The following is a 17,166-nucleotide window of genomic DNA, read 5'->3' as shown; positions in this document are numbered from 1 at the left end:
TAATTAAAAAATTATCTTTTTCATTCATAATGTAAATAGTTATCTAAAAAAATAAATATAATTAAATAACTGTGTAAAAAAATATATATATTTTAATATATGAAATTAACTTCTATATTTTTAAACAATTGTTCTACTACTCATTATAATTTTTAAATATTAATTACTTCTTATTCAATTAAAAAGTTTATTTGTTATAATATTTATAACAAAATATTTTTTTAATCCAAAATAGTTGTTACAAACAAAATTATTTAAGAGATAAATTAAAAGTATTATAAAATTTTAAAATAAAGAATACCAATTAATAGATAGATACTATTCTTTCTTATCTCAACTAATTTTTTAAAACAAAAAAAAATACTAATAATTTTATTTATATTTAGAAAATTTTAGTTTGATAATTAACTAATTAATTAATTTAAAAAATTATATTAGTACTGTTTATTAATTTTTTTATTGAGTTAATTTATTTACTTATTTTTAATTCTGATATTAAATTACATTTAACAAAATAAATATTGTTACAATTATATTAGGGACAAATATATATATTTGTACAATTTTTTTTTTTAATTTAGTGGGGGCAAGTGCCCCCTCCTTGTGAACCTAAGTCCGTCCCTGTGCATGTTAAGTAAACGAGATATGTTGATAGTTAAATTGTTTATATTGTAAACAAGATATGCTCAAATGGAACTTATATTAGCAATTCGTTGACAGCGTCCTTATTTGTCACTTTCACTCTTTTTTGGATTTTCTTCTCCATCTTAGAGTTTTTTTCTTGAAATATTTGAGTTTGTTAAATACTATGACGCACGCAAATGCATGGTCAGATAATATCAATAAATTGAATATGACATGACATATTGTTAGAGCGATCGACTTCGAAGTTAGTGTTACTATTTTCTTCTTTTAATAAAGAAGCATATAATTAAGATAGTTTGATTAGTTTTATTTGTTTTAATAAACAATAAACTTCTTTGACACATTAAGATGTGGCTTACTAATATCCAAGATTTTGTCAGAGTGCAACACAGAGATTTCAAGGACATCCTGCTGCAAATTGTCTCCAATGTACATAGTACTTTGCTTGATCAGACTCCACGACCCTATACTCGACACTCCTCCGAATGTTATAATTTTTCACACCTAGCATGACAGCCTTCCTACTCTTGAATCTATGACCAATGCAAAAATTCACACTGTCGTCTGTGATGTAATCATCTCCTCCTATATTGAAAAATAGAGTATTTTCATACATCGTGTCAAGATTCAACATGTGATAGTGGCTAGCTACAACCGACAACTCCAGAATTGACTATGGGGCAGGTAGAAGATATATATCGAACTGATCCATCTACCGGAGGTCTTAGGTACAGACCCCTCCTCATCCTCAGTAAAAATACTTTCATTGCTATCCGCGACATGTTCTTCATCCGATTCATTAATATCCGTGTCCATGTGTTCCATTGGACTAGCACAGTGCATAGGAGGTAGTGCAAGAGGTGGGTAATCTTAGACAAAATTCGAATACCTAGAACCACTACCACCTACATTACCAAAATCTTTGAATAAAGCTCCATCACTTGTTGGGCCATGATTCTCCCATGGACATCAAATATTAGGTGTACATGCTCATCACCATCGAGTAAAAAAAAACACACAAAAATGAAATACTCTATTTTTTATCAGTGCTAACAACCTATACCCAACTCTTCCAACTTCCTTTGTCCCATTAGCACTTATGCTCGTCAAGATTAGGCTCTTTGACTCAGACAAAAAACCTAAATGACGAGTGCGCAAAAGGATAGGATTATCACACTCAAATATAACTCCATCATAACTATTTTTTATGTGACAATTAGGATTGTACTCATAAAGATATACTCATCACTAGATATTTTTTTACTAAATTATTGAAAAAATGGAGAAAATGAGATTGATATGTTTGTGAAAAAAGCTAATACTTGCAGCTCCTTACATAACTGATTTAAATTTATTGTACTATATCTTTTTTACAGTATAAACGATTAAATGATGGTCATATCTTATTTATACTGTGTTTGTCTTCTCTTTACACATATCTCATTTATAGTTTAAATAAGATATGTTAAACATGTAACTTCCCATAACAAGATGTCACGGGTGCACCCGTTTTATGTGTTTAAAATTGATGTCTTATCTCGTTTACACTATAAATGAGATATATTTATAATTAAATCATTTATACTGTAAACGAGATAAGTAATATAATATAGAAAGGTAAATTGTGTCCAAATTATCTATATTCCTCTATAAAATATTTAAAATATTTATTTAAAAAATCCAAAAAAAAGCAGCTGTGAAATATTTAATTTTTAGGATTTTGTTTATTACCAAAATATTCTTTTCATTTAAAAAAATAAAGCATTGGTCCGTTCCATCCGAATATGTCGATTCAGTGGTGCGAATTGGGCCACTTTTTAATTTTGACGGATTTAAAATCTTAACTTAGTCCATCTTTTTCTCTAATTTCGGTAATAAACTTGTCCTGTTTTGTCATTGTTGTTTGTTGGACACAACTCAACTATAACTACCATCACGGATACAAATATATAAATGATAATTAAAAAATAATTGCCTATTTAAATAGTAGTGAGTATTAATAAATATTAATAATAATAATAAAATACTATAAATAAAGACTGCACTATTATAATAAATAAAAATAAATAATTTGTTAGATAAACTTTGACTCATTAAAGATATGCTAATATTTATTAATATTTATATAATCAACTATTTTCTAATTATCATATTATATGTTTATATCAATCACAAATAGAAATGGTAAGTAAGTTAGTCCATCTTGTCCTAACCCCTGTTCCACCAGAAATCTGTTCCATCCGGTCTATTGAAGTCGTTCCAAATTTTTTATCCCGTTTTGCCTAATAGTGGATTGATGGGTTGGTGGGTTAAGCCCACCAATTCTCTCTCTCTTTTTTTTTTTAAAGATAATAGTGGTATTTTATTCAATAAAAAAATTAAAAATAAATATAATGTCCAAAAGTTAGAACAAGGAAAATAGAAAAAAAAAAAATTCAAATATTCACGAATAGGTGAAATTATAAGAAGAAATAGCGTAGAAAAGTAGATAGGGAAGAAATCTTAGGGCACTATGAATAAGACAAAATAGATAACTCCTGGTTCAACTTAAATTATGTTGCTAGTACTTTTTTTGGAGGTTCCTAGACATGCTCGAAGATTTGCCGACACCTCTCCTTCCAAATATTCCAAGTTATAATCAAAACCAGTCGAGCTCTTTAAAGGCTTGTTTCTTGAAGTCCAGTTTGTAACATCGAATCCCTCCACCGATCGAAGAACAAAGAATATCTATGGTTTAGAATGAGGTAAGCTAAATGACTCTTCTTCTACACTAGAATAACGTCTCCATAGAAAAATAAACAGTGCATGAGTGATTTTAGAGCTGACTTGTAGATTAAACAAGTTGTCGGAGTAGAGGATGGGAACCGCTGATGGATGAGAAGTAGAACAGGAAGCTTACCATATGGAGGATTTTCCACGCAAATAGCAAAATCTTGTGAGGAATTTTCAGCTTCCATAAATGGCTCCAAATTGGCCTCTGTTGCATGAAGTTCGGACAAAATTCAATAGAGGTATGATAAAATTGGTAAGCAATCCTGTACCTTGATACCACATCATATGTTTTTTCTCTGTTCATTACCCATTGAATTGTGTCTTCACCTTCTCCTGAGGTTATAGAGAGGATTCGCTGAGCAATTTTTGGAGAAAAAAGATTTGAGATTAATACTTGATTCCACTATTTATTTGACAAAAACAGGTCTTTCACTCATAACAGATGGTAACTATCTGATAGTAGTGCCACATATGGTGGAACTGTGAAGGAGTAAGGAGGAGGAAGCCATGGTTCACTGAAGATTCAGATATCACCAGAACTTATTTTTCAATTAATGTCTTTCTCTACAACTCGCCTTCCTTCAAGAACACTTTGCCAACCCAAGAAGGCAAGGTTCCTACTTCTGTTTTAAGGATAGAATTAAATCTGAAGTATTTACCTTTAAGTATTTTAGAAAGAAGAGAGTTAGGTTAAGTCACTATTTTTCAGCATTGTTTACCCAAAAGAGCCAGATTTTGAGTCCTGAGATCTTTGAAATTAAGTCCGATTTTTTTCTTAGACCTAGTCATCTTATCCCAGCTAATCCACACTATTCGCCTTTTAGAACCTTGCTGCCCCCACCAGAACTAGGTTAGAATACAATAAATTTCATTTAGCAAGCTATCTGAAAGTTTAAAATATGACAATAGGTATATTGGTATGACTTCACCAACTGTTCAGAGTAATACTTGTTTTTTTTTTTCATTAGATAACAAGCACATTTTTCATCCTTGTGTTCTTTTTTGAGAACCTTATCTTTGATTGAGTTGAAGGTGACTTTCTTAGAGCGGTTGACAAGGAAAGGTAGACCCAAATATTTATCCCGTGCACCTATATGAGAAATATTCAGCTGAGCTGCTAGGAAAGCTCTAATCAGCTCTAGAGTGTTATTATTAAAAAACATGACCAATTTATTAAGATTAACTCTTTATCCACTGAAGCTGTCATAAGATTCCAATAATTCTAAAATAGAGACACAACTATTTTTCGAGACTTTACCGAATACAATAAAATCATCAGCGAATAGCAAGTGATTTATAGTTGGGGGCATCTTCTATTTATTTGAATTCTCCGAATGAGACTGTTTTGCTTTGCTTTGTGAAGCAAGAAGGAAAGTTCTTCTGCACATAATAAAAAAAAGAGGGGGGGGGAGATAGAGGATCATCTTGACGGATGTCTCAATTTGGTTTAAAAAAACCATAGAGTTGACCTTCCACAACAACAAAGTAAGAAACGGTTGTCAACAATTCACGAATTCAATCAATGAATCTCGATTCAAAACTCAACTTCTCCATAGTAAACCATAGAAAATGTCACTCTACCCTGTCATAGCTTTACTCATATCAAGCTTAAGTGCCATTTCTTATTCCAAACCTCGCTTCTTTTGTTTAAGGTAATGCATCCATTCGTACGCTATAGGAATGTTATCAGAAATAAGTTTACCTTTCAAGAATGCACTTTGAGTAGGGCTAATTACCTTGTTCATATACCCTTGGAGTCTGTGGACCAATACCTTCGAAATGGTTTTATAGACAACAAGACAAATTGATGGGCCTTACCTGAGTCATATCACTAGCATCTGGGACCTTTGGCATTAGACAGATATTGGTATGGTTAAAACTTTTCAAAATTCTACCTCCAATAAAGAAACTCCTCACAATCCGGAACACATCTTCTCCCACTATATCCCAGTAGAATTGGAAGAATTTAACCGTTATAACATCCTCTCCTAGTGCACTCTAAGGGTGGATACTAAAAGTAACTCTTTTTACCTCATCCATAGAAACAGGTCTTCTGAGCCTACAATTCATTTTAGCTATAACCTTAGGCTCGAAGTCTATCAAAAAGGCCAAAGATCTGTCTGATTAGAAAATGTGAAAATACTCTTAAAGTAGTTCTCAATCACCTTAGCAATATCAGCATTGGTTATTGCCATATCCCTATCATCCCTCCGCATATGCCATATCTTATTTATTCTGGTTCTAGATTTAAATTTTCTATGGAAGAAGTTTGTATTTTGGTCTCCTTCCTTCATCCATTTAATTCTAGATTTGTCTTTCCAATAAAGTTTCTAATCCAAATATGCTTTTTCAAGCCGCTGTTCAAGCTCAAGTAATTCAGTGTCTCCCATGATGTCTGATATCTATTTTTGTTCTAGAAGAGCAGTAACTTCTACAATCTCCTTTTTAGAATTAGTAGAAATGTTCTTTTGCCAGAAAACTAATCGGTCTCTAACCAATTTAAACTTCTGAAATAATCTGAACATCGTTAAACCTTCTATATCTAAGTTTCAGAACTTGCTAATGAAGTTCGAATTTGTTCTTCACCATACCAGCGGGATTGAAACTTGAATCTCCTCTTTGATTTCTCCAGTTGGTAGTTAGTGTCCCAAAGGAGGGGGTGTGATCATAACCTGTCTTTGATAGTCTAAAGACCATGGAATGAGAGTATAATTGGAATCAAAATTTATCAACAAGCACTCTGTCAAGCCTTTCCTGAATTAGTTCACTTTTCCTGCGTCTGTTACTCCAAGTAAATGGTCTACCCACCATTCCCAAATCAATCAACGAGTTATTTCTAATAAAGTAATTAAAGGCAGCAATCGAAAAATGAGATTTAAGATTACCACCAACTTTCTCACCTTGATCAATAATGAAATTAAAATCACCAACAATAATCGATTTACCTTGGAGTTGGGAGAGCACCAAAGAGATTTTTTGGAACTGGGATAGCCGAATATTCTCATTGCAATTTAAATAAATGCCTACAAAGTTCCATTCAATGTTCATAGGAACATATTTTATTAAAGCAACAATATAAAACTCAAAACAACTGAAAATCTAAGCAACAAAATCATCCTTCTATGCCAATGCAAGCCTATCCGATTATTAAATTATTAAATATTAAAAATTTATAATTTCACAAATATTTCAATTAGTTTATAATTTTTAAAAACATAGAAAAATTGTAATTTCTAATTCACAAACAGTAAATTCTTTATAATTCTAAATATCTAATAAGTATAATCAACTAAGTTTTTTGAAATAAAATAATAAAACTAACGGTAAAGTACTAAATTAGTCCCTTACGTTTGGGCGTAATCCTGTTTTAGTTCTTAAGGTTTAAAGTGTCTTATTTGAATCCAAAAAAGTTTCATTTAGCTTCAATGTAGTCCTACCGTGAGGTCAAAGTTAAATAATTAATGAAATGTCTTACATAACAGTAATACAAGAACAATATCGATAATTTGGAGAACAAGTACAAGCTCCAGAAGTACAAAATCAAACGTGGATGTATCAATACATTTATTTATCACTCTCTTTAGTTCTATAGAAAATATTTCATTTAAATTGTAAGAAGAATGATAAATAAATGTATTGATGCATTCACGGTTGATTTTGTGCTTTTGAAGCTTGTACTTATTCTCCAGATTATCGATCTTGTTCTTGTACTGCTGTTATGTAGGACATTTCGTTAATTATTTAACTTTGACCTCACGGTGGAATTACATTGAAGTTAAATGAAATTTTTTTGGATTCAAATGGAACACTTTAAACCTTAAGGACTAAAACGGGATTACATCCAAACGTAAAAGATCAATTTAATATTTTATCCTAAAACTAATATTGTCCAAAATAAAACAAACATTGTCCAAAACATATAATTAAACATTATCCAAATCTCTAATCAATTAAATATAATCCAAATTATAACTTAAAGTAAAACAAACAAAAATTCTAAATATAAATACAAAACTAACGTTCTAAATTTAATTATCAATTTAAAACTAAAAGTCTGCGGAATAAACTCGTTTTATTCTGCCAAAATCCACCAGAATTTGTGAATTGGACGGTATAAATTTGACAAATTTCTTTATTATAACGATCTCAAATTTTTAATTCGACCAACTTTTTTTTTGACGAATTAGACAATAAGACCCAACAAATTATGACCCATTTACCGTCCTTAATCACAAAAAACTTTCATCTTTAAAAAAGCCAGCGCTGTACTTATTTCTGTGAGAAGTTACATTTCTAGCTTCACAATAATCTTATTTAGAGACAAAATAAAATGTTTATAGGTATAAAATATGTTATCATGGACGATGTTCAAGTAAAACTTTTACGTTAATTCGAATCATGGGTATGGTTACCGACGAAAAATGCTTTAATTATTTGATAATGCCAAGCTGTACGGTTGTTAGTAAGTCGTATAAGACATCTGAGTCTCAAGCTGGTCCCAACAAGAATTGTTCCTTTTTCGACACACTCAAATATATGATTTCCAGGTGTCAGGTCATTGGCCTCTCGTTTCCTTTGACTCGTCATATGATTCTGAATTTCTAATTTCTAATATATGTATCTGTACCTTATATTATAGGCAAATTGTGTAAAGGCTATATTCACATATATAGCATTGTTGACTTATAGCACTGTTGTAGGAAAAATAGAAAAAGTAAAAGCTGAGCATAATTTATATAAATTAATAAAAAAGAGAAATCAAATGAAGAAATTGGAGAAAATATATTTTTAAAGAGAGAATAAATAGATATAACATTTGGGAATTGAGGTGTATAAATAAAGTTTTCCGTGCTACATTATTCCGTGGACGATTGACGGACGGAGGTATTGTCTTTAGTGTATATAGTAATCCACAACTAATAATGTTAAAGGTAATGCTCTTTTTCCTAATCACATTCATTAGGACCATGACTACCCGAAGTACCCAATGCAACCACCATGGAAAAGGAACAATGAGAAGCTGACTACCACGCCCAAAGAAATAAATTAAATTAAAAGCTAAGTACCTAAGTACAAATTAAAGCTGCTGTGCGAGCAATCCTGCCCACAAGTTCTTCTTTTCCTACCAAATCATATAAATGCTGCTTATGCATGCGGCATTTCAATCGATATCAACTTAAATTATCAAAGTATTTAAAAATTTAAAAATATCATTTATACACTAAAATAATTATTTATATTTATATATTCAGTATTTTTTTGTAATAAATTTTTTTTGCTGACTAAGTATTGATAAAAAATGACAAATTTATTGGTAATATAACCTTGCTATTTCGACAAACTTGTATCGGTGACTCGTATACCAAAATCGTCTTAGTGAAGGTATATTTGACTCGGCATAATTTTGCTAAAGTTGACGTATACTTCTAAATAGTTTGAATATAATTAAGATTTTTAAAAATTGAACCGATCACCGATCGATAAACTTAAAAATTTAAAAATTAAATCGAAGTTTTATTAGAATTGAATTAGATATAATAATAAAATAAAAGATGTATAAAATATATTTTTTTAAATTCTTTTGTATTCTATTATTTTAAACTGTCTAATAGTTAAATACATGTCAGTTTGACTAATTTTTCAGACCTTTTACTGTTTTATTGAGCGCCGATCTTTTTCTTAAATCAATAACTGGTTCTCGATTGAATCAGTTGGTTGGGTTTGATTATAAACCGAAAACGGATGTGTTGCATTGATTTCAAATTAAAAAGGATAGATGTGTTTACTACAAGAAAAACGCTGAGTACCGTTGAATTTAGCGTCGCAGAGTAGAGGCAGATTTACCGGCAATAAATGTGTCGAATTCGTCAGGTTAACTTATTACCAACGGATTTACATTTTTGACGATAAATTCGCCAGTAACAATTGGAGGGAAACAAAAAAATAGGCACGCAAGTTAGTATCGGACTTATCGTCGGATAAATCCACCGGTAAACCCATTTAGTGAAAATGTTGTGTATTGGTGACCCGCAATGGTTACCGTTAAATTTTTTCGACCTCTGATAGTAATTTTGCCCTAAATTCAAAGTGCGAACACTTTCCCTCTTCATTTCGAATCCGTCTCTCTCTCTCTCTACCCTTTCTTCTCCTTCTCTCTCTTGCTAACCCTCTCCTTCCCCGCCGCGCCGTCAGCCCCGCAGTCAGCCACTGTCAGCCCCGCCGTCGCCTCCTCTCTCTCTCTCTCTCTCCTTTCTTCTTCCACTCTCTCTAACCCTCTCCCTCCTTACTGCTCCGTCAGCCCTGCTGCCTCATCCTTTCCGGAAGCCCCTCTCCCTCTCGGCACCATCCAATTCTGCCTGCCGCCAACATTCTCCCGTCCACCTCTATGTCTACATTCTTCGGTAAATAAATTTTTATTTTTGTTTTTGTTAAATTTAAGATTAATTTAGGTTTTAGTTGTTAATTAGTATAATAATTTAGATAGAAATAATTTTTCTGTTTAGTAAATTTACGTGATTAAAATAGGATTGGATTAGGTTATTAGACTTTTGTGAGTTCTAATGCTGTAATAATGTGATATTGTTGTTGTTGTGCTGTTGATTTTGAATTGGAATTGAATTTAGTAAATTGGATATACCAAGTTTAAAAGCATATACTTCACATGGTTCAAGTTATTTAGTGTAATTAATTATATTATATTATTCGTTATAATGTATATTATATTTTATTGTGTCAAATTATTATTATTATTATTATTATTATTATTATTATTATTATTATTATTATTATTTCTTACATTAGTCAATAGTCAACAAGTTTATTAGTAGCCTCCGATAATAAGTCACATTAATTTTCAATATGTTTTAAGAGTGAAAATGATAGTAAATTAAAAAAAAATCAAATATAAAATCATTTTAAATGACTTATGGATGACTTCTTATTTGCATACAGAAAAAATTATAAATATAGTAATATATATTGCTAAATGTTTGTGAAATTGGAATATACACTTACCACTTTTGTTTTATTTGATTTCAATGGATAATGTATTTCTTTAACTAAGTTTAACTTAGTTTATTTTGATTAAGTATTTTGAATGATGTTGTGAATATATTTAGCACATTTTTAATTGGTATGCTCTTTGCAGACATGAAGACAAGTAGAGGTGTTGCGGATCAGCCTAATGGTCGTGGTCGTGGTCATGGTAGAGGGAGAGTTTCTGCCGGTACCCTTGAGAATTCTGGATCCTCTCCCTCTAATTCGACTACCCCGGTGACGTCACAGATTGTAGGTGCATCGGAACAGCCGTTCATCATAGTGTCTAATCCCAACTACGTTCCTGCGTCTACGGTGACACCACTGCCTCCATTCGCTCAGCAGTCCACTGTCTCGGCGACGCCACCTCCAGCGACAGACACCGCGGTGCTAGAATCCTCTCATGGAAGCCAGCCATATGATGCCCCTCTACCATCTCCTATCGTACGGTTGACGATCTGGTTTGATGGCAGAATGACGTGAGTACTACTTTAAGTCTTTTATATGCTGAAAGTGTTTGATATATCCTGATTATTGATTCTTGATTATTGATTATTGATTCTAGTTTTGGTGGATTTAGGGTTGTAAGTTTGAATAGCTGAAAGTGTTTGATATATCTTGATTATTGATTCTAATTTAGTGGATTAATGGATGTTGCTTATTGATTATTGACTGTTATTTATTGATTGTTGACAATTGGTGTTGTTTAAGTTAATTGTTGATGGATAGAGTTTGTGGTGCATTCCAGTTATAGATGAAACTCTGCCGAAATTTCTAAAAAAATCTCTATATATTATAGTTATTTGCTTCTGAAGTTTTAATTTATATTGTCAAATTAGTTTGTTTGTGAATTGTTAATAGGTTTGCACCAAATAACGATGCATGTACTCAGGAGATGACCAACGTTATCAAGCTGATGTACGACCATCCATGGCCGAGCTACAAGAAGATCTCCTCTGAGACCAGAGAGTGATGGTTTCAAAAGTGAGCGGTAAAAACTTAATATAGTCAAACCTTATTAGCTAGTTTATATCTTCTATTTTGTTTAATACGATATATTTTGATTAACTAATTTTAAAGTTTCTTTGTGCAGCTTCTCTTTATATGGGACAAGGAGCACGATGCCCTCATCAGGAAGATATACGACCATCAAATGGGTAGGTGGCTGCAACAGATGCTGAAGGATGTACGTGAGAGGCGTGACCACCTCACTATCTGGCTCTGCCCGAAAATTAATAAGGCTTTATACGTTCAGTGGGAGACCAATGAGGGGTTCAGATATCAGCGTCTCACAAACAAAGCTAACAGGGCATCAGCCAGGTGGTCCAAGTATACCCCTGGCTCAGCGACTTTCATGAACACTAAGGCCAAACTGGTATGTAACTTCTCTAATTTTGTTATTAACTTTGTTAAATTCTTTAACATATGATTAGCAGTCATCCTAACATATTGTTTCAATGCAACATGTGTAGTTGAAGTTGTTGGATCGCGATGCGACATTGACGGAGACCTTCAAGTACATCCACACTTTGAAGGAGAACAAAGAGAGATTTGTTGATTAGCGGTCTACGGATCATTATGTAAGTAAACATCTGATCTTGTGATATAAAATTTTTAATTAACTGTACAGTTGTCGTCCTAATCATAATAACATGTGTTACACATGAGTCTTATACGTAGAGTCTGGAGGCCACAACTCAGCAATCTCAACTAAGTAGGGAGGACGCTAGTGGCTCTGCAACTTCAGTCGTCGATCCCGATAGCTCGAGACCGTCTCAGCGTCGTACAAGAACCGCATATATAGGCTGGAATGGAGGGAGAAGCTGGAGTAGCTTCAACGGATGGAGTAGCAGATGGCGGTGTACGAGGCTCAAATGCGCGCCGATGGTATCGGCGCTGCTGATGGGACACAAACATCATTTCCTTCTCCACCGCCTCAACAAGACCACGGGAATGATGACGACGACGACTATCAGGATCTTTAGTGATTAAGGATTTTTTTTTACTGTTTCATTGAATTTGATTTATTTGACTTTTAATTTATTTAAACATTTGATATTTAATATTACATAATTAGTTTCTATTATTTATAATTTGACCATTAATTATGTGAAAAATAATTTTAAATAAAAATTTAAAATTAAAAAGCAAAACTCTTAAAAAAATTGTGTCACAATATTTAAAAAAATGACATTACCGTCGGATTTATCTAGAGCATTATCCGACGATAATAGTGCGGAAAATAGGATATTGTGGTACCGATGTTACCGTTGGAAAAATCCGCCGGTAACCAAATGATTTTTTGGGCAAGTAATCGTAGAATCTGATGGTAATTACTGTCGGATGAAGAAATCCGACAGAACTGGTTTTCGGCGATATTTATACCGTCGAATTTTATTCAATTTTTTAAGGTAACTCTGACGGTACTCAGATAGTTATACAATATAAAAAGACTAACTATATTTATATAATATGTAATTTGAGAAATAATATATTTAAATTTTTAATTATATATTGTATAAATATAGTTGGTCATTTTATAATGTATAACTATCTGTTACTTCTGACTCTGAAAAAATTTAAGTTTTAACCCCTATGTCATCTTGGAGGGCTATACTTTATTTTAACTTTTCCAACATCAATATTCTTAGCAATGATTTTTTAAATGCTAATGAGTCAAATGATGATTTTTAATGAATTCTTAGAAATCGTTTATTGTTTTGTCTTAAATTCATAAATTTATAAAAATCTAGATTTTCTAGAATTTGAATTAAAACAAAAAGTTGGATTTCTATTCTTATTCATTTTGATTTTTTTATATTTTATTTAAATTCAAATGGAATATTTTCTTATTGACATTTATGTTTTAAAGTTAATATAGAATTAACAATTAACTTAAAAGTAGTAAATCAAATCAAACTGATTCAATTTACTACTAAAAAGTGTAAATCGAATCTATAGAATTTTTTCAGGACATATTTGTACCAAAAATTAAAAAAGACATTGGCATAATTTTGAGGCTAAAATGATTTATCAATGTATTTGATGAGTTTGGAAAACTCTAAAATTAATATGATGATGATCAAACATTATTAAAATAATTAATTACAAAATTATTAATTTGAATTTTGAATCACATATGTTGATTAATAATTTTGTTGCTTGCAGACTTAGCAATTGGGCATAAAGAAATTTGAAGCCCAAAATTGTTGGCAAAATATTCAGCCTTGGTGCAAAAATGATATATGATATATGGTTGAATTATTATGTTAGTTGGGCCAGAATTTATTGAGCAAGCCCAATTACTTATTGTTACAAGTCCAACAAAGACTTGGTCCGAAAATGAAAAATGGAAGAAAGCAAATGATGCATGCTTCCACGGATACCACACGCTTCATTTGATGGAATCCAAAATTTGATTAAATGGATTTAATGCAGACATTGGTAACATGAGAGAGAAAATGTAATTGATTTGATGGCATTTAATTTTTACACATTACAAGGCATGGAAAAGGGAGGTGGGTTTTTAATTGAATGTAATTGATTTTAATTTCCTTCTTTATTTCCTTTGAAAGCTTTTTCACTCTTCTCTCTCTTCTCCCTCTTTGCATTCGGTCACCTCATTGTCAGAGAGGAACGTGGTAGAAGCAAGTAATCAAAAGAAGGAAGCTGAGGCTATGCACAAGCAAGAGGTCAAGGTGATGATGGCCCTTGCAAAAAGAAGATCAATAGTTTGGTGTGGTTGAGATCTTTGCCACTTATGGTAAGAAGTGGTGAAGAAGTCTCAGGATCACCATGCCTAAAAATGGTGGAAGATCCAATTCGGTCAGAGAAGAAGATCCCTGAGGCATGACTCGTCTATACTTTTTATTCACCCATCACAGAAGGTAGCTAGAGAGGCTACGTGAAGGAGGAAGCAGAAGTGGAGTAGGAGGAGCTGTCAAGGATCAAGTGTTCATCAAAGGTCAGGAATCCTTCTTGGGGACCAAGTCAAGATGGAAGGCTAAAATTGATGAAGCTTGAAGAAAAGGGATGAGAGAGAGATAATTGCATATTTGTTTTTAGCTTTCGGTTCCCTCTTTTCTCTCTCTATCCGAACCGGTTTGATATTGAAGAAGAAGTTGGCTCAGCTGGACCATTTTAACCTTAGAGGCTTTCCCTTGTATAATAAGGGTGAATAACCAAGGCTTGAAGCAAGGAGAAAAGAGTGAAAGCACAGAGTTCTCATAGCTACCCAAGCTAACAGAAGTTCTTATCCTTCAATGAGTTTCATGTTGTATTTTTCTATTTAGTTTTGTCTGTCTTGAGTCTCATGGTGAAAAAGGCAAACAGTGTGAGGTTTGTAAGAAAAATTCAGTGAGCAGAAAAAGGCAGATGATACAAAATTAAAAGAAAAAGCCATAGGTGTCTTAGAGGTCCTTTGTAAATCTATGTGTTGTATATCATGATTCTGTGGGAATCCCCTTGCAAGTTGGGTTAGCACTTAGCAGTTGAAAGCTTGGTAGGTGACCAAGTCAAGTTCAGGATTGGGGATAGATTCTAGACTTGTCCCAGATAGGAAGGGTAGTTTCTAGGGAGAATTGGTGTATGTAATCAAGATGATTATAGTGAAATTCCATTATTATTGTGATGGAGACTGGATGTAGGCTGCATTGCACTTGGCAGCTAAACCAGGATACTTCTTAGTGTGATTCTCTCTTTCTCTTCTACTCCATTTCAGTTTCTGTTCCTAAGGAGACAAAATTGAAAAATATCTCTTGACTGGATACGAGATAAAAAGAAAATGTCTCATGTCTAGTTATGAGACAAAACGCAGAAAAATCTCCTGAAGCTAATTTAAAAGGCAGCAAGTATTACTCAGCAAAAATGGGCTAAGATTCAACCCCCTTCTCTTAGCCACTAATAAACCATCAATTGGTATCAGAGCTTCGTCTCAAAGAGATCAAGCTTTGCAGCTTGGAGAAAAGATCTTGATGGCAGAAAACAGTGGCTCAAACCTGGTAGCCTACACTCTAACATAAGGGCAGTCAAGCAACAAACCTCCTCTCTTTAATGGAAAGAACTACACTTATTGGAAGGAAAGGATGAAGATTTTTGTCCAATCAATAGATTACAGACTCTGGAAGATAATCCTCTAAGGTCCTCAATTCTCAACCACCACAGGAGCTGATGGTGTGGTCTCTTTCAAAGGTGAAGCTAGCTGGACCGAAGAAGACAGAAAAAAGATGGAGCTCAACGCCAAAGCTATCAACTTGCTTACCTGTGCAATCAGCTTCGAGGAATACCGATGGGTATCAAGATGCACAATGGCAAAAGAAATATGGGACAAACTACAAATCACTCATGAAGGCACAACCCTAGTAAAGAAGACCAGAATTGACATGCTAAACAGAGAGTATGAAATGTTCTCAATGAAGGAAGGATAATCGATTGAGGAACTGTTCAAAAGATTCAACATCATCATCAATGGCTTAGATGCTGTGGGAATCACGTATCCTGAATCTGTGCTTGTGAGGAAAATTTTGAGAAGTCTCACAAAAGAGTGAAAAACTAAGGCTATAGTGATATCTGAGAGTAGTGGTCTTGATTCTATGACCTATGATGATTTAAGAGGAAATTTACTTGCCTTTGAAAATACATATTTAAAAAAAGACACTAAAAGAAAAGGAATAGCTCTTAAATCGGTTACTAACCCCCTGGATGATGAATCCAGTGATTATTCTTCTGAAAATGAATTTGTTTTGTTTGCAAAAAAATTCAAGAAAATGGTGAAGCTAAAGGAAAGGAGCAAAGGAAGCGGTTCAAGGAAACCAAGGAAAGATTCCAGTAAAGTGATCTGCTACAACTACAAAGAGGCTGGGCATTTCAAGTCTGATTTCCCCAAACTAAAGAAGGAGGACCAGCCAAAGAAGGGAAAAAGGAAATGACTGGTGGCCTCATGGGAAGACTTGGAGAACGATTCTGATGAAGATGAAGAATTAGAAACCAAGTCTCAAACTTGCCTTATGGCTGATCATGTTGAGCAGGTAGTTTTTCATAACCTTGACACTGAATATCTTCATCTCATGATTGACCATCTTTCTGAAAAAATAAAATGCTTCCTGAATGAAAACCAAGATCTTGAATATCAAGTTGCTATTTTGAAAGCTGAAAATGGTTTTCTCAAGGAGAAATTAAGGGAGGCTGAAACTGCTATTGAACTTGTTGAAGAAAACAAGCAGTTAAAAGTTCAACTTAAAAGCTGTGAATACCATCATTCTGTGACTGCAAATCTGAATTATTTTGAAGAAAATGAGTGGCTGCATAAAGAGATAAAAAGGCTTAAGGAAGACTTAGCCAACTTTGCACAAAGTTCAGAAAATTTAAATCAACTCTTGGCTAGTCAAAAACCTATTTATGATAAAGCTGGTTTGGATTTTCATAAAGCTACAAAATCTGTTGAAAAATCTTATTTTGCAAACATAGCATCATCTTCAAATGATGTAAGGTTTTAAAACCCAACAAGCTTTGTGAAAACAGCAAGTCATAGATTTTGCAGATTTTGCAATCGGAATGGTCATTTTCCTATTCAATGTTTCTTTAGTGAAAGAATGATTGGAAATAAAGTTTGTAAAATTGTTTGTGATTACAATGGATTGGGACAAAGAAGGTGGTTTAACGTGAAAGGATCCAAAAAGATTTGGATACCTAAGGTCACTTGAGCTCATTTTGTAG

This window comes from Arachis ipaensis, chromosome B1, assembly GCF_059453495.1.
Source record: "Arachis ipaensis isolate K30076 ecotype BB chromosome B1, ASM5945349v1, whole genome shotgun sequence".
Taxonomy (NCBI): domain Eukaryota; kingdom Viridiplantae; phylum Streptophyta; class Magnoliopsida; order Fabales; family Fabaceae; genus Arachis; species Arachis ipaensis.
Note: the sequence above shows the minus strand (reverse complement) of the source record.